The sequence below is a fragment of the Dermochelys coriacea genome, chromosome 8 (assembly GCF_009764565.3).
Source record: "Dermochelys coriacea isolate rDerCor1 chromosome 8, rDerCor1.pri.v4, whole genome shotgun sequence".
NCBI classification, from domain to species: Eukaryota; Metazoa; Chordata; order Testudines; family Dermochelyidae; genus Dermochelys; species Dermochelys coriacea.
Window position 1 is genome coordinate 25,686,408 of NC_050075.1, and position 24,080 is coordinate 25,710,487.

Genomic DNA, 24,080 nt, shown 5'->3' on the forward strand with positions numbered 1-24,080 from the left:
CAAGAGTGAAAAAGCAGGTTAAAGTCACAAGAAAATGACATGGGCAGTATAAACTGAAGGCATTAAAAGCATTGTCACATACCAAATATAGAAGCACTCTAATATAATTAGTGCACATTTTCTCCAGGGAAAATTCAGTTAATGTGCCATAGTTACAATCCACTGGTTCAATCTGAGATTCTGAAAGCTATTGTTGACCTGTCTGTGTCACTGATACTAACCTATCTCAGTTTTGCAGTATAAATTATCTTTAGCTTGAAAAAAGAGAAGAAAAAGAAAAACAGCCTCATGAAACTTTTTCTAATGAACTAATGTGTAAGAGCCTGTTAATGTCACTAAACAATTGCTAATCTGGGTAATAGATATTTTGAGCCATATCATCCTTATAATGGCAGTGGAATACTGGAATATCCACCCATGCATCAGATCCAGTGATGCTTATATTACAGTTGTACTGATTTCAATAAATTGTGCAGTGAGGGAGAGAGGAGGAGGAGGAGGAAGATGGAGGAAAGAGGAAAGGAGAGACGTATCTTCTAGAAAGGCATCCAGTCATGTTTTGGTGATATCAAACAGTGGAGAATACACCACTTCCCTTAGTAGTTTGTTCTAGTGCTTTAAAATCTATTGAGATGTTAGGAATGAAGCATTTGCCTCCTGGATCAGTCCATTGGTTTGTCAAATACAATATACTGTCTTTACCAGCAGACAATCGCTGAAGCTTCAGTGAAGGTAAACCCCCATAATGCATCTTTCTCAGTTATACAGAGCTGTACTTGGGAAGTGGAGGAGGGTTTTGTTTTGATCCTTGCAGCAACTATGTGAACTGCTGAACCAGGGAAATAAAGCTAGGGGCAAGGGAATTTTGGGAAACACTCCTGGCATGCAATTTCTCAAGCAAGGAAGGGGCTTGACCCTGAAAGCCAATGAGCACTTGACTCCCACTGTCTTCAGTGGGAGTTGAAGACACTGAGAACCCTTCAGGATTGTGTCCATTGATCAAGTTTTTAAAGGGGCAAAGTTAATGAAAGTCAAGGAGGAATTATAAAGTACGGGGGTGTGGGGGGGAGATTGACATTTCAGAGAGACAGCATGAAAATGACCTCAGCTGATAATAGTCTGCATAAAGCTAAGTAATAGTAGGACATCCTTGTAATAAGCAGAGAAATGGGTATCACTAGGGATGGAGGAAGTGGTATGCCATGCCATATTACCTCACAGAAATTTAATGTGACTATTAATTAATATTTATTGTGAAATTGCATCTAGAAATCTCAACCTTAATCTACAAGACCCTATATACACATATGGTAAAAAGACATTCCTGACCCCAGCAGCGTACAACTGAGAACCATATTCTGCAATAGGGCTCTGCACGGACACAGCAGTCTAGCCATGCACTACATGTTTCAGAACCAGAGTTTAGTTATACAAGAGACATCATGCAGAGACAACAGATAAATATGAGGAATAGCAGGAGAACACTCACTCAAACAGGAACCATACACCTGAAATGTGCTTGGTATGAGACAAAAATATTAACTTTTGCAAATATATATTTAATGCCTTTTTAACAATTATAACGATAATTTACATAGTAGAACAGAGATATGGGATATACTTACGCTTTCCAGACCACCCTATAATATAATTCAAGATATAAGAAAGCTGTTTAGGGCAGCTGAAATATAATCTGAACATAAATAAATCCATTAATCACAGTAGGTATGTCGTTAAAACAGATTATTACAACAAATGCCTCTGTCTATGTGAATTGCTCAGAAGGTTGATCTGTGGAAATTGTTTCACTTGTTACTGTTTCATCTGTTGCCTGAGTTGCTAAAAGCAGAGGTATTACAAGGGAATCATGAATAAATACATCTGAAGCTATTTGATTTGAAGATTGAAACTTTAAAAATGGTCTGATTTTCTGGCAAGATGGTATATTTAATTACTTCATAATACTCAAAGTGCTGCTGCTTTTCCTGAATTGTTAAATTTCCTACTTTAGAATAGTATCTACATATACTGCAAATAAGCGGTAGATGTGTAACAGTAATTTACATTGGTTGTGATAATATCAACATTACCAAACAACATAGTAATATATTTCATTTGACAAGGGATAAATTAAGAATTCTTAGTTCCTATTGGAATTCCTCAAATACCTATCTATGTATATAGATATAAAATTGATCTCACACACACACACACACACACACACACACACAAAACATGACATTCTTAAAATTGAAGCCCCGTTAGGTGGTGGATTCAGGAATAATGCCACAGCTTCAGCATTCTGTTGACATGGCAGAATCAGAGGGTATCGAGTTGGGCATTTAAGTCAGTTAGGAAAATTATCTGATCCATCCATTTGCTTCTGTAGTGGGACAGCAGGGCAAATTCTGTGAAATTGCACTACTCAACCCACCCTCTTCCTGCACCTCAGTTTAACTGTTTGCTACATACACAGGTCAGAGTTTTTAAAGAGTCAGTCTCAGGACCATGTTATTTACACCTTCAATTCAGGTGTTAACAACAACTCCCAGTCATTGCCAAAGATTGAAACACCCTCCAATTACTTAGTATACAGAAACTCATGTTGCAAACAAATAAAAATAGTATTTCAAAAATATATCTAAATAACATTTTAAACAAAGATACTAGATGATAGCCTCTGATTGCAGGATACTAGCCTTTTATCCCTAACCCAGTCAACATCCAGTTACTAGGAAAAGCTTGGTGAACAGACTTTGCAATGTGCCCTGAAAATAAACAAAAATGGGTTCTGACTAACCAAAGTGCTGGAATGAGACTTAGGCTTCTAAGTGCCTAGGGGCCAGATTCTCAAAGGTGTTTAGGTACCAGGCCACAAAGCAAGAGACAGTCTCTGCACTGAAGAACTTACAATCTAAATTGATGGGGAGGAAAATAGAGGCACAGAGCAGTGAATCAACTTGCCAAGGTCACCCAGCAGATCACTAGCAGAATCAGGAATGGAATCCGGGTCCCCGGACATTCTATTCAGTGCCCCCTATGCTACACCACTTTGCCCTGATTCATTTACACTGAAGCTTAGAAATTAGTAAGACTAACAGTTACTTGTTTCAGAGAAAATGGCTTGGCAGCCTGCCCATCTCTGTAAAAACATTAACCATTTCAAGCGATGGACCAAACACCTCCTTGACTTTGGTCACTAAGAGGGCCATAGATCCAAATCACAGGATAGGCTTATCCCTACTCAAACATATAGAACCCTCAGTCTCAATTCATCAGGGTACAGGAGCACATACATAACTTAGTGCATTGGTAGCACAATGAAGTTAAAGGGACTGAATTTATATATTTACTTAGATACCTTGCTGAATTGGTAATTTAGGGAGTAAGAGGAGGTTGCATCTGTCCCCTCCAGACACACATCTGCCACCACGTAGGTGGCCAATCTGGTTTACAACCAATTGATTTTGTCCACAAAGTGAATGGAATTTTTGCTGGCAGGAGAAAATATGCAACTAACCACTAGATCAGTGGCATTGATTGTTCATCACCTCTCACAGATTGCTCCAAATTTACTGATTGTGACTGAAGTGAAAACTTTTGGCCAAAAGATTTTTGTGGAGAAAAATGCAAGTTTGGTGACTCTGAAACATTTTGCAAATTTGTGTGGATTTCACCAAATTGCTCATGTTGGAGGAAAAAAAACAACAAAAACATTCTGAAAATTCATAAATGTTTCATTTCAATATTTGCAGAATGAAAAATTTGATATTTAGGTTCAAAACTCTTCATTCTGAAATTTCCTTCCATTTTATTTCAAACATTTAGAAATGTTAAAATGCTCAAAAATCAAAATAAAACATTTTTGATTCAATTTGCCAAAAATCAAAAACATTGTCCTTTTTAGGTCAGCCTGAAATTTCCTCTCCCCCTCTCCCCCCCCCCCCGCCAATAATTGCCACCTCTAACTGGGACAGAGTGGAGGGGCACAGCTGGACCCCAGCCAAGGGATGGCCCTCAGCTCGGCTTTCATACACTTATACACAGAGGTATAAATGGTTAGCCATTTAAAAATAAGGAATAAAACCAAACTGAATTCTTTAAGGGTCAATCTACCAGGGAGGTTACAGTTAATTTAATTTACTAGAGGACTGTGAATGACACTGATAATTTTTTTAAATTAATATAAAATTGTTAGTTAAGCAAACAGGCATCATAATATAACCATATACTGCACTGATACTCACATTCTAAGATGGAATCATGCCTTTAGGGGTGATCAGCCCGTAAATGAGGAGAATGGATATAATACTTTCTCTAATGGTACCTTGATGGTAAATGGTTGTGCCTAATCTAAAATTAGCATAGTACCCATTTTATAATCAATTATAACAATGTCCCTTAATTAACATTAAATCTAGTTTCTTATTGGCCATTTAACATTAAGCGTCATCTTAATTAATATCTGTGTAAATCCATGGCAATAATTATCAATGTAGACAGCATTTTCCAAATCAACATTTTATCTAATACATTTGTTAAAAATCAGGACCAAAACATGTTTACAACATTACCTGAACTAACTTATCTTCAACTTGCTTCTGAATTGCTTCATTTCATTTTACTCATATTTTACCAGGCCTCACGTGACAATTGTCAAGCTTATTTTTAAGAAATAAACTTTTGGGCCTACTTACATTTCAGCATTTTTATATAAACATAAGCAAGAATCACCTCCATGGACTACAATACAAAGGATAGCTGAGTACAAACACACGTGCATGCCCACTTATCTAGAGTTCATGAACTGTAAACTTAACATTTTGCATCTTTGATTGGACTAAAACAGCTTGTTGTGCTTCACTTAATACAAGAAAAGCAGCTAAAAAATTTCCCCTACACGCTGCAAGGTCATGTCTGTTTGAAGCCATTACACTCTGCCTTCAACTGTTTTAAAAGTCACTGTAAATATCTTATCATATGCTCCTCCATCCTAATGCTCAGATTCTGTATATCTAGAAAAGATTGGCCTAATGGTAAGTATGCGGAAACATTCATTAAGTGCTAGCAAGCCGAGGTGTTTTTTCATAGACCAATAATTTAAAAGCTTTTCTCTAGCCCTGTATATTTAATGAGAGTATGAAATATACAAAACTACAGCCTGTATATTCATAATAGCAACAGGAGAAATGCTTGGTAGGGATTTAATTACTGTGGTGTTGATTGGTCTCATCAGGACGACCTAAAGTCCTTTTGGTATTTTCATTGTGAACACAGATAAGGAATTCCATCAACTCTCATCAGTATGATTTCACCCTTGGCTTAAATTTACTTCTAACCCCATTATGGTCCTTAACTTTCTGCACTATAGGGGGTCTTAACCATTCATGCAGATTTAATTTATGGCAATTTAAACTGTGTCAGAAGTTAATAAGTTAGGAATAATGCATGCATTTCTTACCGAGTTTAATCAGTGTCTATTAATGTGTGTGTTATTTTTGCCTTTTTGTTACTTGTGCATTCTGATTTAGAACGATGCTTACACCGACTGCAAGGAAACTCACCTACCGCATCATATCTGAGAATAGAAACCTGACTAACTTCCATCTGAAATATATTTCCCCAATTTGGAGCATTTAATTTGGATTAATTCTGTCAAGATGCACAGCAATGGGTGGTAAGCAGACAGTTGACCAATGGACCCACAAACCTAGAGAGTTTGAATTTAAAATGGGAGTCCTTGAAATAGCCATTGTGCTATTTTACATCAGTAGACTTTCTAAACAGAATTTTAGCTGCATTGTATTTTACTTTGAGATACCTATCATGCAATGATGGATCGCCACCATAAAATATGGTTTATCACTTTCTCAGGGTGATCTGAAATTATTCTTTTGGAATCCTCTAGATGCCAGTTACTAATGGACTTTTCTAGGAAGGGTCAGGGCAAATAAAAGCAAAGCACCCACCCATGAGTTTCCTTGAAAGATAGCCATGTTTTAAGTAGCCAGCATTATGTGCTGGTTTGTACCCCATTCAGTTCCACTGAACTTCAGTTGGGCAAATTCTGTCTTTCAGGTAAGGACACTGAAACCAATGGAAACTGCTCCTATGTGTCAGAAAACGAATTTTTACCACAATTTAATATTAATAATTAATTTGTTTTTAACTAACAGTATAACCAAAGGGATTAAGAGTGGCACTATAGATTTAATAAGGTAGATACCAATTATTTATTAAGAAGTTACTTATTGATATTAAACCAGTTTAATAGCCAGTAATAAAGAAGGGCCCCAATCAAAACTGCAGAAAACATTGTATGACCCACCAGAACATACCAAAGGTCTATCTAGCCTGATATCCTGGCTCCAGGCCCGTCCCTAGAGGATATGGGGCCCAGGGTAGAAGTGACAGATTCGTCTCTTCCAGGACCGACTTCGCTGGCCAATCACACTGGCCTGTGAGGCCCCCAAAAGTGCAGGGCCTGGAGTTGTGGGGGGCAGGGTGGAAGTGATGGATTCCGCTCTTCCAGGACCGACCCAATCACACTGGCCTGTGGGGCCCCACAAACTGCAGGGCCTGGAGAGGTTGCCCCAGTTTGCCCTACCCAGGGGATGGCTCTGCCAAAGACCAATTCTTGATGTTTTGAAGAGAAGGAAAATTCTCATTAGTTACCTGAACAACCTGAGGACCAGATTGTGCCTGCCTCCTTAATATGTACACAACGGAGATGAAAGAGCACAAGAAGCCTCTGACACATATGTGCCCCCTGCTCAGGGGTGGGGATCAGTTGAGCACAAGGATTGTGTGGAGCTAGCATCACTAGCCAGCCCAAAGAGGGCAGGGAAGGGATGGAGCCTCGGAGACCTCAGGGTCTGGCCCTCCATTCTGGAATATGGCTTAGTATTGATGCAAAAGGAAGACAGCTGCTAACTGACTTAAGTTGTGAAGAACATTATCTTTGAAAATTCGTGGCAATCTGGGGAGGTCCTGGATGACTGGGAAAAGGCAAATATAGTGTTCATATTTTAAAAGGGAAGAAAGAGAACCCGGGGAACTACAGACTAGTCAGCCTCACTTCACTCCCTGGCAAAATCATAGAGCAGTTCCTCAAGGAATCCATTTTGAAGCACTTGGAGGAGAGGAAAGTGATCAGGAACAGTCAACATGGATTCACCAAGGGCAAGTCATGTCTGACCAACTTGATTGCCTTCTATGATGAGATAACTGGATATGGGGAAAATGGGGGATGTGATATATCTTGACTTTAGCAAAGCTTTTGATACGCTCTATTCTTTCCAGCAAGTTAAAGAAGTATGGATTGGATTAATGGACTACAAGGTCAATAGAAAACTGGCTAGATTGTCGGGCTCAGTGGGTAGCGATCAACGGCTCAATGTCTAGTTGGCAACCGGTATCAAGTGGAGTGCCCCAGGGGTCGGTTCTGGGGCCGGTTTTGTTCAACATTTTTATTAATGATCTGGATGATGGGATGAACTGCACCCTCAGCAAATTCGCAGATGACACCAAGTTGTGGGGAGAGGTAGATATACTGGAGGGTAGGGATAGGGTCCAGAGTGACCTACATAAATTGGAGGATTGGGCCAAAAGAAATCTGATGAGGTTCAACAAGGACAAGTGCAGAGTCCTTCACTTAGGACAGAAGAATCCCATGCACGGCTACAGGCTGGGGACCGACTGGCTAAGCAGCAGTTCTGCAGAAAAGAACCTGGGGATTACAGTGGACGAGAAGCTGGATATAAGTCAGCAGTGTGCCTATGTAGCCAAGAAGGCCAATGGTATATTGGGCTGTAGTGATAGATTATCAGCAGATCGAGGGAAGTGATTATTCCCCTCTATTCAGCACTGGTGAGGCCACATCTGGAATTCTGCATCCAGTTTTGGTCCCCCCACTACAGAAGGGATGTGGACAAATTGGAGAGAGTCCAGTGGAGGGCAATGAAAATGATTAGGGGACTGGGGCACATGACTTACGAGGGGAAGCTGAGGAAACTGGGATTATTTAGTCTTCAGAAGAGAAGAGTGAGGGGGGATTTGATAGCAGCCTTCAACTACCCAAAGGGGGGTTCCAACAAGGATGGAGCTAGGCTGTTCTCAGTAGTGGCAGATGACAGAACAAGAAGCAATGGTCTCAAGTTGCAGTGTGGGAGGTCTAGGCTGGATATTAGGAAACACTATTGCACTAAGAGGGTGGTGAAGCACTGCAATGGGTTACCTAGTGAGGTGGTGGAATCTCCATTCTTAGAGGTTTTTAAGGCCCAGCTCGACAAAGGTCTCACTTGTCCTGCTCTGAGCAGGGGGTTGGACAAAATGACCTCCTGAGGTCCCTTCCAACCCTGATATTCTATGATTCTAAGAACCGCAGAAGGGAGTTTTAAAAAATGGACATGGATAAGGAAGAGAGTCTTATGCCTTCCACATTCTGAAGAGTAAGTACAGTCATTTCTTTATTGGACCTGATTCTCCTCTCACACCAGTGTAAATCAAGAGTGACAGCTTGGAAGATAATGGAGCTACATCAGTTTCATACTAATGTAAGAAGAGAAGCAGGTCACCGTTTGTAGGTATTTAAAAAAACATCTTCCTTCTATGGCAATCCCACTAATAGTTGCTCTGACTCATCAGTCCCACAAGAAAGTAATATAAATAGATTTTTAAATGCAACCTTTTGTGCTAGCAAACGTCAAAAATGTCATTGCCGGCAAACAAATGAATAACAAAAAATCCTACTTCCTAGCAGCCCAAGGGACTTAACTGGGTTCTTACAATAAAGTTAGAGCATAAAGGAAGAGGCCTGCAGACATGTCAAGCCATAGTCACATTTCAGGTTAATTTTATTTTAGAAATTCAAGGGTTGTGGGGTGAATTGCCCTTTACCTTCAGAGCAAGAAGTTTGCCACTCCCTTTGTAGCACTAAGGTAGTAACCTTTACTGTTTTTGTAGGTGGACTGTTTTCTATTTTACAAGGAGCGACAGAGTCACAGAAGAGAATGCTAGAAACTCTCAAAGACTATTCAACCTTTGCAGTATAGTCCTTACAGGAGCAATAATGTTATCTACAATGAAAACCTGGCAAAACATATTTTGGGCTACCTTCATATGAGGTCCTGAGCAACCTTTCAGTTGCCAAGACAGTGAATGGCAGTTATTCAGGCAATGAGCGTGTCATCTAAGATACTTGTCACTTTTCAGGATTAAGTCCCTAGTAGGGATCAGTATGACTTCTGCTGGACTCTGTCTTGTTTGACTGGTGGTTTAAAGGTTAACGTAAGACTCCTGGATCCAAATTTTCACCCACCCCTCAAAATTTTGCATAAGTAGAATTCTGTCCCAAATCCAAATTCAGATTTCATTGCTAGTATCTTCCTCTGCAATGGATCAAATGAAACCCCTAGCTTAAAACATGCTTGAGGAGTTAAAAATGTAGATCTGAAATCTATGGTTCATGCTTATTTATCTTAGTGATGTGGTGTCCACTAAAATATAGCCTGACACTACATAAAACATATTTCACTTCTAAGACAAAACTAAACCCAGGATTCTGGCAGTGAAATTTAAGCATATGAAATCACTGTACCAGTCAGCTCCTTCAGCTGTTGATTGAAACATTAGACTAACTTTCCAAAGGGACCTCCACAAAGCATTCAAATCTGCAAGCCTAAACCTGCACACCCCTTTTCTTGCACATGAATAATCAGAGATGGGGTATGCATCCTGTGGGACACATCCTGACTGACTAACAGTTTGTCTGAGTAAGAACATCAAGATTTGTCTGTACTGGCTAAAACAAACCAGATAGCTCCCACCCACATCTTTCCGTGTGCAAAATCTTGATATCCCAAAACCCATCAGAGCAATTGTAGGGCTGCTGATTTGGAGGCTGCGTCTGAAATTGTGGCCCATTGTGTTCCTAAATTATCCTCCTCCAGCCATCTCAATTTACTTCACTTATTACTTAGTCAGAAACAATGTGCTTTTACTGCAACTCCATGATTCAAGTCATCTCCATTTCCCACCCCCAGGAATAGAAGGGGTGTCCATTAACCTGCAATTAGAGTCCATATTTTGAAACCAGCTCCAAACTGCCTGAGGGAACAATCCCATGAACCTCGCAGTCATTCCAGAGAGTACTACATGCAAGATAACATTTTCAAAAGCACCTACGTGGTTTAGGAACTTTCAAATCAATGGGAGTTAAGCACTTAATCTGCTTAGACACTTTTAAAGATCCAACTAAACATTATCTTTAGGTACCTAAATACCTTCGAGAATTTGGCCCTTAAGCACTTAGAAGCCTAAGTCTCATTGACTTTCAACAGAAGTTAGATGCTTTTGAAAATGTAATGTGTATTACTTCAGGGAAATTGCATAAAATTGGTCAAAATGTTCCAAAACTTCGAATTTTCAAATAACATTTTTTTTACAGGTTTCAGAGTAGCAGCCGTGTTAGTCTGTATTCGCAAAAAGAAAAGGAGTACTTGACACACCACTGACTTCCTGAGGAAACTACAATGCATCAGTGATCTTCCTAAAAACACCATCCTAGCCACTATGGATGTAGAAGCACTCTACACCAACATTCCACACAAAGATGGACTACAAGCCGTCAGGAACAGTATCCCCGATAATGTCATGGCTAACCTGGTGGCTGAACTTTGTGACTTTGTCCTCAACCATAACTATTTCACATCTGGGGACAATGTATACCTTCAAATCAGCGGCACTGCGATGGGTACCCGCATGGCTCCACAGTAGAACAACGCTTCCTCAGCTCTCGTCCCCTAATGCCCCTACTCTACTAGCGCTACATTGATGACATCTTCATCATCTGGACCCATGGAAAAGAAGCCCTTGAGAAATTCCACCATGATTTCAACGATTTCCATCCTACCATCAACCTCAGCTTGGACCAGTCCACACAAGAGATCCACTTCCTGGACACTACGGTGCTAATAAGTGATGGTCACATAAACACCACCCTATATCGGAAACCTACTGACTGCTATTCCTATCTACATGTCTCTAGCTTTCATCCAGATCACACCACACGGTCCATTGTCTACAGCCAAGCTCTACGATATAACCGCATTTGTTCAAACCCCTCAGACAGAGACAAGCATCTACAAGATCTCTATCATCCATTCTTACAACTACAATACCCACCTGCTGAAGTGAAGAAACAGATTGACAGAGCCAGAAGAGTACCCAGAAGTCACCTACTACAGGACAGGCCCAACAAAGAAAATAACAGAATGCCACTAGCCATCACCTTCAGCCCCCAACTAAAACCTCTCCAAAGCATCATCAAAAATCTACAACCTATCCTGAAGGACAACCCATCACTCTCACAGATCTTGGAAGACAGGCCAGTCCTTGCTTACAGACAGCCCCTCAACCTGAAGCAAATACTCACCAGCAACCACACACCACACAACAGAACCACTAACCCAGGAACCTATTCCTTGCAACAAAGACCATTGCCAACTCTGTCCACATATCTATTCAGGGGACTCCATCATAGGGCCTAATCACATCAGCCACGCTATCAGAGGCTCGTTCACCTGCACATCTACCAATGTGATATATGCCATCATGTGCCAGCAATGCCCCTCTGCCATGTACATTGGTCAAACTGGACAGTCTCTACCTAAAAGAATAAATGGACACAAATCAGACATCAAGAATTATAACATTCAAAAACTAGTTGGAGAACACTTCAATCTCTCCAGTCACACGATTACAGACCTGAGAGTGACTATCCTTCAACAAAAAAACTTCAAAACCAGACTCCAACGAGAGACTGCTGAATTGGAATTAATTTGCAAACTGGATACAATTAACTTAGGCTTGAATAGAGACTGGGAGCGGATGGGTCATTACACAAAGTAAAACTATTTCCCCATGTTATTTCTCCCCCACATCCTACCCTCCATTGTTCCTCGGACATTCTTGTTAACTGCTGGAAATGGCCCACCTTAATTATCACCATTAAATGTTTTCTCCTTCCCCCCCGCTTCCTGCTGGTAATAGCTCATCTTAAGTGATCACTCTCCTTACAGCGTGTATGATAAAATCCATTGTTTCATGTTCTCTGTGTGTGTGTGTATATAAATCTCCCCACTGTATTTTCCACCAAATGCATCCGATGAAGTGAGCTGTAGCTCACGAAAGCTTATGCTCAAATAAATTTGTTAGTCTCTAGGTGCCACAAGTACTCCTTTTTTTATTTTTTTTTAATTTTATTTAATTTATTTATTTATTTTTATTACAGAAAATTCAATTTTGATGGGGAAAAAAATTGAAAAAAAAGTCATTGACATTTTTTGGCTAGCTATAATCAATTCTTTGACAACTGGAAATGTCATCAAAATTTTGACACTAAAGGCAGAATATTTTTTTTAAAATCCCGTCGATTTTTTTATTTTATGTACTGAGTTCTCAATCAGTTCTAGAACTGAGTTATTCATTACCTAGTTTTCATGTAGTTTTATGGCCCATTTAATAATGGGTCTGCGGTTTTCAAATTGTCATGTACAGCTGCTCTCAAGGTCCTTTTATATCAGTGGCCCTAGCTGCCACTGAGTTGGATGAGGCATTCACAGATCCGTTTTTTAATGGTTTCACCGTACTTCTTAAAACAACTGGCTGCTGCTGTATGTGCATATGAAGTAATCGACAGAGTAATGATCATTAAAACATCAAGATGAAAAGATTATTCTGTTTTAAGCTAACTACTTATTTGTACATAGCTTAATGTGCTCAACAACCGAAAACACTTTTTAATGTGATAAAGAATTCCACTTACAAAAGAAAGCAGAGCTACCTGGTAAGTAACCGTGCCAGATATCTACTAATGCTGAGAAAGGAAAGGAAATCCTTTAACAATTGCAGGAGGGAGAAAAAAAGGCTGCTTTTATTGATTTTTTTTTTGGAAAAATAAAATATAGATGGTTAAAAATACTACATAAAACTAAAAGTTACAGATATGTACAAATGCACAGTAACTGCAGCTCCTAGCAAAGAACTTACACAAACAAATTGATTTCACTCAGAGAACAATGGGCTTTGAAATGAACAGCAATGTAAAAAAAAGCAAGAGAGAAATGGAGAGACACACAGGCAGACAGACAAGAAAGAAAGAAGAAGAAAAGCTACAAAGCAAAGAGTTTAAAATGAAAAAGAGAAATAAACCATTTCAGTGAACAGTTGCATTTTCGTGTTTTCTTGCAGCCAGCTTTCCTGTAAGCAGTACAGTAACCTAGTTTCTAAGGGTGCATGACTTGAATCTACCGAACAGTGCAGCTGTCAGAGCCACCTGCGTATCTCTGGCACCACTCTAGTCTTGGAAGTCTCAAAAGTAAGCCAGTGTGACTTTAGGGTGCTGCACTGTCAATTTCAATTTGTGTTTGTCCAAAATAATTGAATATAATCTCAGGTGATTGGCAGCTGCCATGAATGACTGCCTGGAAGCCAGATTGTAGGGGTTGATCATAATTTCTCCCAGTCATATTCCCTTGACAAGGAATGTCAGTGTGTCCTTCCCTTCTACTTAGATGCCTAAGATGACCATCCATATCTTGCTGCATGCATAGTGCAATTGGCATGCTAACTGCTAATGCCAAAATTAAGTGGCCAGTAAAGTCAATTTCTTGGGGGGGGTGGGGGAAATAGGTCTAAAAGAGATACTGGGGAGGGGGAGAGAAAAGAGAGAGAGATTAGAGACTTCCAACTAGTGACAACTTCAAGATAACTTCAAACAGTTCAAATAAACACTGACAAGTTCAGATGCTTATCCAGAAATTTCCAAATATTCTTGGAGTTAAAACTGAACTGGAAATTGGGTTGGTTTTTCGTTTATCTGATCTTATTCACTTTTCCCCACTTCCTGTTGACTGATTGAGAGAATGACCTTAGTGAGAATTAGTTCACAGTGGGCCAGCTCCCTGATGTATCAACATGGTCCATATTGCCCCAGACACAGGAAATGTCATTAATGATTTGTTTCCTTGGTAGCACATCTGCGTGTAAAATATATATTGGTTTAATAGTCCACACAGATCTCTTCTTGAGGTGAGAAATGACAACGTGAAAGTTCCCCTTTTGTGCGACAGCTTTAGATTATGAAAATTAAAAGTCAGCTCTCTGCACAACTATCATTAATTATTCATTGAGGTACGTATGGTTTGAACTGGTTTTCCATTTTAATGGTTTGAGCTGTCACCTGAAAGGGGAAAATCATAATCCTGGAGAGACCTTCATGGCTCACGTGGCAAAGCACAAAGGAGAGAAGAGCTCTTTGTTCCTGAATTGTATTATTCAAAATCGGACCGAAAATGTGCCCTTGCCCTAACCTCCCCTTCCATCCCCTTGCTTGACTGACTCAAATCTTGTGCGTGGATCTGGTGCAGAACACAGCTTCTGCTCTCCAGATATTCCTTCCTGTGAGCAAGTAGGCAAAGAGAGGGTAGAGAGGGGCAAGGTATGGCTGTAACCTTGGCTCAGCTTCTACCCTGCAACTCACAGGCCAGGCATGAGATGAAAACTAGGCTGCACCCTCTCCAAGCCTGCAGTGACTTACTTTCCCACTCAGGAGCAAGAGGGGAACAGGGGAGGAATTATGACTGAGTCAAGGAACTGCAAGTCACAGCTTCTTCTCTCAGCTGTCCCTTGGCTGAAATCGCTTTGTGCTGCCCCCTACTCAGAGCTGAACCTAATGGCTCCATCTAGTTATAACTATAGGCCTAATATTGCAAGGTGCTAACCACATCCTGAGAGATACTGAGTGCCCTCCAATTCCCACCAAAGTCAATGGAAGATGAAGAAACTCGGCACCTTGCAGAGTTTAGCCTTATTACTACCAAGTTTTCTTGAGGGTATATTGTGATGCTTTACAGGTTGATAACTGGAATCTTTAATAAATATATAACCTACTTCCCTCTACAATGGGTGCTTTGGTATTTTATTGGTAGCTTAGGTGATGCACATTCCAATGTCTTGCTTTACAGGACATGTAACCAAAGCATTTTCCCTAGATGAATGCATTAATCTGCCTTGAAAATACCATATTTCTGAATTAAATGAAACCCAACAAAGTGTTCTTGTTCTCTCCATACTTTACTTCGGGGCCTTACTGCATGAGGTTGATATACCTGCAGTAATCATTATGACAATGAGAACAGAAAATACTGTACAAGAGAAACACTTGGAAAATGTTTTTCATAATATGTGACCTTCCAAACTTTACCCTAAATAGCCATTGCTGTACTTCCTACTAGAGATATATAATCACTCACATCTTGTGTGATCAAGGTATACTGGGGCAAATGACCTTACCTGCATACATTCAGATACTCCAACTGTTACAGAACATCAAAGGCTGAACAAAAACAAAGCCTGATTTAAAGAGCATTCAGTGTTTGAGAGGAATGTTTTACATCTGTCACCTGGGTACATCAGGGTCAAGGTAAAGACCTCAAGTTACAAGGAGGATGCAGTGGAGAATGGAAAAAAAGAAAGACCTATATAGTTTGAAAGCTTTGGATACTTTGTTTTTTTACCAACTCATGCTGAAAGCATACAGGTAGTGTCCAATTCCTCCATAAAGATTAGAACATGATGATACTAAAAGAAAAACATATAATGCTTTCATTAGATGCTTGGTAGAAGAAGAGAGGCTGTTATAAAAGTGAAGTTCAGTTTAGACAGAAATTATATGGATAATTTTCAATGGGGTTATTTTAAAAAATAATCTTGCACTTTTTCCTTGTTAGTGAGGTTCTTCCCTTTATGCCATTTGGTGTCAGAGGCTAATGATAATCCATCTGCCTATGAGAACAAGAGCTCACAGCTCTAAACAGGGAAATTAAAGCTAGACTCCGATGGTCAATTGCATTTGTACAACCCAAGGATCTTGAATGGAGGTGCACAGGAATAATTGAGGAGCAGTTCAAGTCAAGAGGTTTGGTTCAGCCTTTGATAGACATAGGGTATATCTACACTGGAATAAAAGACCTGCAGCACAGCCATAGCTGACCCAGGTCAGCTGGCTCAGGCTTGGGCTGTAGGGGTAAAAATTTCTGTACAGATGTTTGAGCTATGGCTGGAATCCAAGCTCTGGGACCCTCTGATGGGAGAGAGTCTCAGAGCCTGGCCTTCTGCCTGATTTTAAATATCTACACATCAATTTTACAGCCCCAGAGCCCCAAGTCAGCTGACCCATGCCAGCCATGGGTGTTTAATTGCTGTTTTGACATGGCCATAGGTAGCAGACACTAACTTCAGATCCAGAGGCAAACATAATCTGAAAGATTGCACAGAGTAGTGTCCCGTAACATCATGTTGGATCAATAGGTCAGTACAGACTTGTAGTGAAAAGTACCACCAGCTAAAAAACCAACACAATTTCCGCAGAATTAATATGAAAGAAAATGAACAATTATCTTTTCTTTTGTGATCTGTGCAAGCCTGTGGCAGGGTGGACTTGATCTAGAGGCCCCCTGCTGGAGGTTTCATGGCCCTGCATCATCCTGCCCCAGAATAGAGTGAAGAGAGGTCCTCCAGACAGCCTAGAGTGGCTGCAAAGGAGTGGCCGCAAAGAAGTGGCCAATTGGAAGGGCTGATGAGCAGCCAATCTGGGGCCAGAAGGGCCCTATATAAGACAAGCAGCAGAACAAAGAAGTGCAGTTGCTGTGTGGATCTTGATGAGGGAGGACTGGGTGCCTGGTTGGCTAGATGAGCAGCTCACTGCAGAGAACTCACCAGGCAGAACTGAGCCCAGGGAAGGCTGCCAAAGACAGGTGCCTGGCTGGATAGAGTAGTGGCAGGACCATGAAAAGGTCATTGCGGGCAGGCTGAGCCCAGAGGACTGAGCCCAGGATCTGGCCAGACCAGGTGCAGGTACCAAAATGGGCCCGGTGGTCTGGTTGTAGATTGAGCCCAGGAAGGGCTGATGAAAAGGGCACAGAGATGGGCCCCAGGGAAGAAGTCTTAGAGATACGGCCCCATACCAGGGCCAAGAAAGAACTTGGCCTATATACCCCAGAAGGGGGGGAAGTGTGTGCGGCTCAGCCAGAGAGCTGAACTGCTGAAGACCAGCTGAGAGAACAATCATCCCGGGGGAGGAGTGCCACCGTGATATAAGAACTAAAACCAAAAGCAGGATCACACCCAACAAACCAAAGGGGGCTGCCTGTGAGAGGTGGGTTGCCCCACCCATGAAAAGAACTGTGTTTGCTGGTATATCAGCTAGATAAAAGGGGTGCCATGAGAGGGGAGGTTCTCTGTTACAGAGTAATAAATGTTCATCCCAGATTTTTCAAATTATTCAGAAATCATTTGATTAAGTAGGGACTTCTGCAATATTAGATCACGAAGTATCACTTATACTCATATCTGGTTTAGGTACCCTTTTAGATTGGAAACTTAGAACAGTAAGGAATCTCCTCATTAGACGTTGGTCCAAATTAAAACCCAGGATCTGAACACTGAATGACTTTGGGTACATTTGGATATGGATCCAGAACTGAACTTTGTAGTAGATTCCTCCCCACCCACCCCCATTCTCTGTTGAACCAAGCATCCCAGGCTTTAAAGAGTTTCAGATCCAGACCTGAACTACATATTTTTGGCTTCTCTCTACTCACAATCCACCTCTTAAAAACTTCAATATGTATAGATTCATAATCTTTCCATATTTAAAGATAAAATAAGTCACTTAAAGATTAAGGCTAATTTTTACACATACATGTCAAACATAGAAGGTGTTTCATACATGCTCTGTATTTGAGGAAAAAAAGAGGTTGTTGTCCTGCCATGAGAGGATTGGACTAGATGACCTCTAAGTCCCTTCCATTCCTACAATTCTATGGTGCACATTATATGACAGCAGTCTTTCCATTCCACTTGTATCTAAGGAAGATGTTAATCAGGAGGTCATAGAATCATAGAATCATAGAATATCAGGGTTGGAAGGGACCCCAGAAGGTCATCTAGTCCAACCCCCTGCTCAAAGCAGGACCAAGTCCCAGTTAAATCATCCCAGCCAGGGCTTTGTCAAGCCTGACCTTAAAAACCTCTAAGGAAGGAGATTCTACCACCTCCCTAGGTAACGCATTCCAGTGTTTCACCACCCTCTTAGTGAAAAAGTTTTTCCTAATATCCAATCTAAACCTCCCCCATTGCAACTTGAGACCATTACTCCTCGTTCTGTCATCTGCTACCATTGAGAACAGTCTAGAGCCATCCTCTTTGAAACCCCCTTTCAGGTAGTTGAAAGCAGCTATCAAATCCCCCCTCATTCTTCTCTTCTGCAGACTAAACAATCCCAGCTCCCTCAGCCTCTCCTCATAAGTCATGTGCTCTAGACCCCTAATCATTTTTGTTGCCCTTCGCTGTACTCTTTCCAATTTATCCACATCCTTCCTGTAGTGTGGGGCCCAAAACTGGACACAGTACTCCAGATGAGGCCTCACCAGTGTCGAATAGAGGGGAACGATCACGTCCCTCGATCTGCTCGCTATGCCCCTACTTATACATCCCAAAATGCCATTGGCCTTCTTGGCAACAAGGGCACACTGCTGACTCATATCCAGCTTCTCGTCCACTGTCACCCCTAGGTCCTTTTCCGCAGAACTGCTGCCGAGCCATTCGGTCCCTAGTCTGTAGCGGTGCATTGGATTCTTCCATCCTAAGTGCAGGACCCTGCATTTATCCTTATTGAACCTCATTAGATTTCTTTTGGCCCAATCCTCCAATTTGTCTAGGTCCTTCTGTATCCTATCCCTCCCCTCCAGCGTATCTACCACTCCTCCCAGTTTAGTATCATCCGCAAATTTGCTGAGAGTGCAATCCACACCATCCTCCAGGTCATTTATGAAGATATTGAACAAAACGGGCCCCAGGACCGACCCCTGGGGCACTCCACTTGACACCGGCTGCCAACTAGACATGGAGCCATTGATCACTACCCGTTGAGCCCGACAATCTAGCCAGCTTTCTACCCACCTTATAGTGCATTCATCCAGCCCATACTTCCTTAACTTGCTGACAAGAATGCTGTGGGAGACCGTGTCAAAAGCTTTGCTAAAGTCAAGAAACAATACATCCACTGCTTTCCCTTCATCCACAGAACCAGTAATCTCATCATAAAAGGCGATTAGATTAGTCAGGCATGACCTTCCCTTGGTGAATCCATGCTGACTGTTCCTGATCACTTTCCTCTCCTCTAAGTGCTTCAGGATTGATTCTTTGAGGACCTGCTCCATGATTTTTCCAGGGACTGAGGTGAGGCTGACCGGCCTGTAGTTCCCAGGATCCTCCTTCTTCCCTTTTTTAAAGATGGGCACTACATTAGCCTTTTTCCAGTCATCCGGGACTTCCCCCGTTCGCCACGAGTTTTCAAAGATAATGGCCAAGGGCTCTGCAATCACAGCCGCCAATTCCTTCAGCACTCTCGGATGCAATTCGTCCGGCCCCATGGACTTGTGCACGTCCAGCTTTTCTAAATAGTCCCTAACCACCTCTATCTCTACAGAGGGCTGGCCATCTCTTCCCCGTTTTGTGTTGCCCAGCACAGCAGTCTGGGAGCTGACCTTGTTAGTGAAAACAGAGGCAAAAAAAGCATTGAGTACATTAGCTTTTTCCACATCCTCTGTCACTAGCTTGCCTCCCTCATTCAGTAAGGGGCCCACACTTTCCTTGGCTTTCTTCTTGTTGCCAACATACCTGAAGAAACCCTTCTTGTTACTCTTGACATCTCTTGCTAGCTGCAGCTCCAGGTGCGATTTGGCCCTCCTGATATCTTTCCTACATGCCCGAGCAATATTTTTATACTCTTCCCTGGTCATATGTCCAACCTTCCACTTCTTGTAAGCTTCTTTTTTATGTTTAAGATCCGCTAGGATTTCACCATTAAGCCAAGCTGGTCGCCTGCCATATTTACTATTCTTTCGACTCATCGGGATGGTTTGTCCCTGTAACCTCAACAGGGATTCCTTGAAATACAGCCAGCTCTCCTGGACTCCCTTCCCTTTCATGTTAGTCCCCCAGGGGATCCTGGCTATCTGTTCCCTGAGGGAGTCAAAGTCTGCTTTCCTGAAGTCCAGGGTCCGTATCCTGCTGCTTACCTTTCTTCCCTGCGTCAGGATCCTGAACTCAACCAACTCATGGTCACTGCCTCCCAGATTCCCATCCACTTTTGCTTCCCCCACTAATTCTACCCGGTTTGTGAGCAGCAGGTCAAGAAAAGCGCTCCCCCTAGTTGGCTCCCCTAGCACTTGCACCAGGAAATTGTCCCCTACGCTTTCCAAAAACTTCCTGGATTGTCTATGCACCGCTGTATTGCTCTCCCAGCAGATATCAGGAAAATTAAAGTCACCCATGAGAATCAGGGCATGCGATCTAGTAGCTTCCGTGAGTAGCCGGAAGAAAGCCTCATCCACCTCATCCCCCTGGTCCGGTGGTCTATAGCAGACTCCCACCATGACATCACTCTTGTTGCACACACTTCTAAACTTAATCCAGAGACACTCAGGTTTTTCCACAGTTTCGTACCGGAGCTCTGAGCAGTCATACTGCTCCCTTACATACAGTGCTACTCCCCCACCTTTTCTGCCCTGCCTGTCCTTCCTGAACAGTTTATAACCATCCATGACTGTACTCCAGTCATGTGAGTTATCCCACCAAGTCTCTGTTATTCCAATCACGTCATAATTCCTTGACATCACCAGGACCTCCAGTTCTCCCTGCTTGTTTCCAAGGCTTTGTGCATTTGTATATAAGCACTTGAGATAACCTGTTGATCGCCCCTCATTCCCAGTATGAGGCAGGAGCCCTCCCCTCACAGACCTTCCTGCCTGTGCTTCCTCCCGGTATCCCGCTTTCCCACTTACCTCAGGGCTTTGGTCTCCTTCCCCCGGTGAACCTAGTTTAAAGCCCTCCTCACTAGGTTAGCCAGCCTGCTGGCAAAGATGTTCTTCCCTCTCTTCGTAAGATGGAGCCCGTCTCTGCCCAGCACTCCTCCTTCATGGAACACCATCCCATGGTCAAAGAATCCAAAGCCTTCTCTCCGACACCACCTGCGTAGCCATTCGTTGACCTCCACGATTCGACGGTCCCTTCCCAGGCCTTTTCCTTCCACAGGGAGGATGGACGAGAACACCACTTGCGCCTCCAACTCCTTTATCCTTCTTCCCAGAGCCACGTAGTCCGCAGTGATCCGCTCAAGGTCATTCTTGGCAGTATCATTGGTGCCCACGTGGAGAAGCAGGAAGGGGTAGCGATCCGAGGGCTTGATGAGTCTCGGCAGTCTCTCCGTCACATCACGAATCTTAGCCCCTGGCAAGCAGCAGACTTCTCGGTTTTCCCGGTCAGGGCGGCAGATAGATGACTCAGTCCCCCGGAGGAGAGAGTCCCCGACCACCACCACCCGCCTTCTCCTCTTGGGAGTGGTGGTCGTGGAACCCCCAACCTCAGGACATCGCATCTCATGCCTCCCAACCAGCGGAGTCTCCTTCCGCTTTCTCCCCCCAGACATATCATCTGGTCCACTCTCCGCATTGGTACCTGTGGAGAGAACATGAAAGCGGTTAGTTACCTGTGTCTGTGTTACTGGAACCCGGACATTCCGCTTACCTCTTCTGGAGGTCACATGTTGCCAAGCTTCTTCACTGGCCTCTTGGCTCCTCTGTGCAACCTGCTCTACATCTTTAGAGCTTTGTGCCCCTAGAAGGCTATCCTGAGTTTGGTCCAGAAAATCCTCAGTCTCTCGTATACAACGCAGGGTCGTTACCTGTTGCTCCAGACCTTCAATCTTCTCTTCCAATATGGAGACCAGCTTGCACTTTGTACAGACAAAGTCGCTTCTGTCCTGTGGAAGAAAGACAAACATGGCACATCCAGTGCAGGTCACAACAGCTGAAACCCCCCCTTCCATATCACCTACCTACTATGAGCTTCCTCAGAGACGTTGGCAAGATGTAAGCCTCACTGGGCTCACTCCAGGCGAACTCCCAGGCAAACTCCTGCTGTGAGCTGCTCTGCTGTCCCCGCTGCTCAGCTGGTTCGCGAGGCTCTGGCTATTTTTAAACAGCCAGGCTTCCCTGACGCAAACACACAGACACCCTAATGCCCGCCCCCTGCAGGCTAGCAGCCAATCAGACACTCACTCAGGCTCCCTCCCAGCAAACACACGCTCGGATACTTCCTCAGCAAGCAAACACACACACTCGGATACTTACCAGTCCCAGGCAAACTCCTGCTGTGAGCTGCTCTGCTGTCCCCGCTGCTCCGCTGCCGCTCAGCTGGTTCGCGAGGCTCTGGCTATTTTTAAACAGCCAGGCTTCCCTGACGCAAACACACAGACACCCTAATGCCCGCCCCCTGCAGGCTAGCAGCCAATCAGACACTCACTCAGGCTCCCTCCCAGCAAACACACGCTCGGATACTTCCTCAGCAAGCAAACACACACACTCGGATACTTACCAGTCCCAGGCAAACTCCTGCTGTGAGCTGCTCTGCTGTCCCCGCTGCTCCGCTGGTTCGCTGCCGCTCAGGTCCAAAAATCTTCCATCAAGACTTTTAAAGGAGCTGGCTAAGGATCTCACTGGATCGTTAATGTTGATTTTCAATAAGTTTTAGAACACTGGGGAAGTTCCAGAAGACTGGAAGAAAGCTAATATTGAATCAATATTTAAATAATAGACCTGTCAGTCTGACATTGATCCCAAGCAGGATAATGGAGCGGCTGATATGGGACTTCATTAATAAAGAATTATAGGAGGGTAATATTAATGCTATTCAACATAGGTTTGGAAAATAGCTCATCTCAAACTAATTTGCTATTTTTTTACAAGTTTGGTTGATAAAGGTATTAGTGTTGACCTAATATACTTAGACTTCTGTAAGGCATTTGATTTGGTACCAGATGGCATTTTGAATAAAAAAGCTTATCATGATATAAAATTAACATGGCACACATTAAATGTGTTAAAAATTAGCTAATTGATACATTTTGAGAACTAACTGTAAAATGGGGAATTGTCATCAAGAGGGTGTGTTTCCAGTGAGAACACTGTTGTTCCTAATGTATTTTAAAAACTCCTTCTTATTGTCCTTCACTCTGCTGGCAATGAATTTTTCCTTGTATCCCTTTGCTTCACTTATCAATTTTTTACAATCCCTAACTTCTGATTTATATTCACTACTATCAATGTCACCCTTTCTTCCATTTGTTATAAATTTTAATTATTTTTATAGCTGCTCTCACTTCCCCTATAAAGCAGGTTGTTGGTTTTTTAACCAATATGGACTTCTCCCTCAATTGTGGCTTTGGGGGCATCTAGTAAAGTGCTTTTAAACAATTCCAAATCATCATTTTTCTGATTAAAATTCTTCTCCCATCTGAGTTGGCTTATAATTGTTTTCAACTTTGTGAAATTGGCCCAATTACTCATCTGGACTTTATTCTGCTTGCATATTATAAATGTGATCAAGTCATGATCATTTGTATCTAAGCCACCATTAATTTCAGTTCTGTAATCAGTTCTTCTTTTTCTGTGAACACATGGTTTGATAAAGAATTTCTCTGTGTTGGCTGCAGCACTGAGTTAGAAAATTGTCATCTAAGATGTTGAGAAATTTCAAGAATGTTTTAGTACTAGAGGCATTAGACCTCTAGGATGAGTCACTCAAATTGAAGTCCCCCATGATCACACTTCTTTTTTCCCCCTAAACATTATAGATACTTTACATTTTTTCATTTACGCTAACTGTATACAGAAGTTGTTTATCTGTTGCATCTTATTTCAGTATAAATAATTTATGGTGAATTAAATAAAATTTATAATCTTGAAATTTGTTTGGAATTTTCTTGTGCATAATATATGAACAGACATTACCATTCCAGATTTGTGTATTTATTATGCACTCTAATAAAATCCTTTTTGTAATTGAAAATACTCCTAGAATCTGCAGTTTCCAAAGCCCATTTGATCGTTGTGTTTACCTAACTTGTAAAATGGTTGTTAATTTAGTCACAGAAAAACAATGCATTATTAAAAATA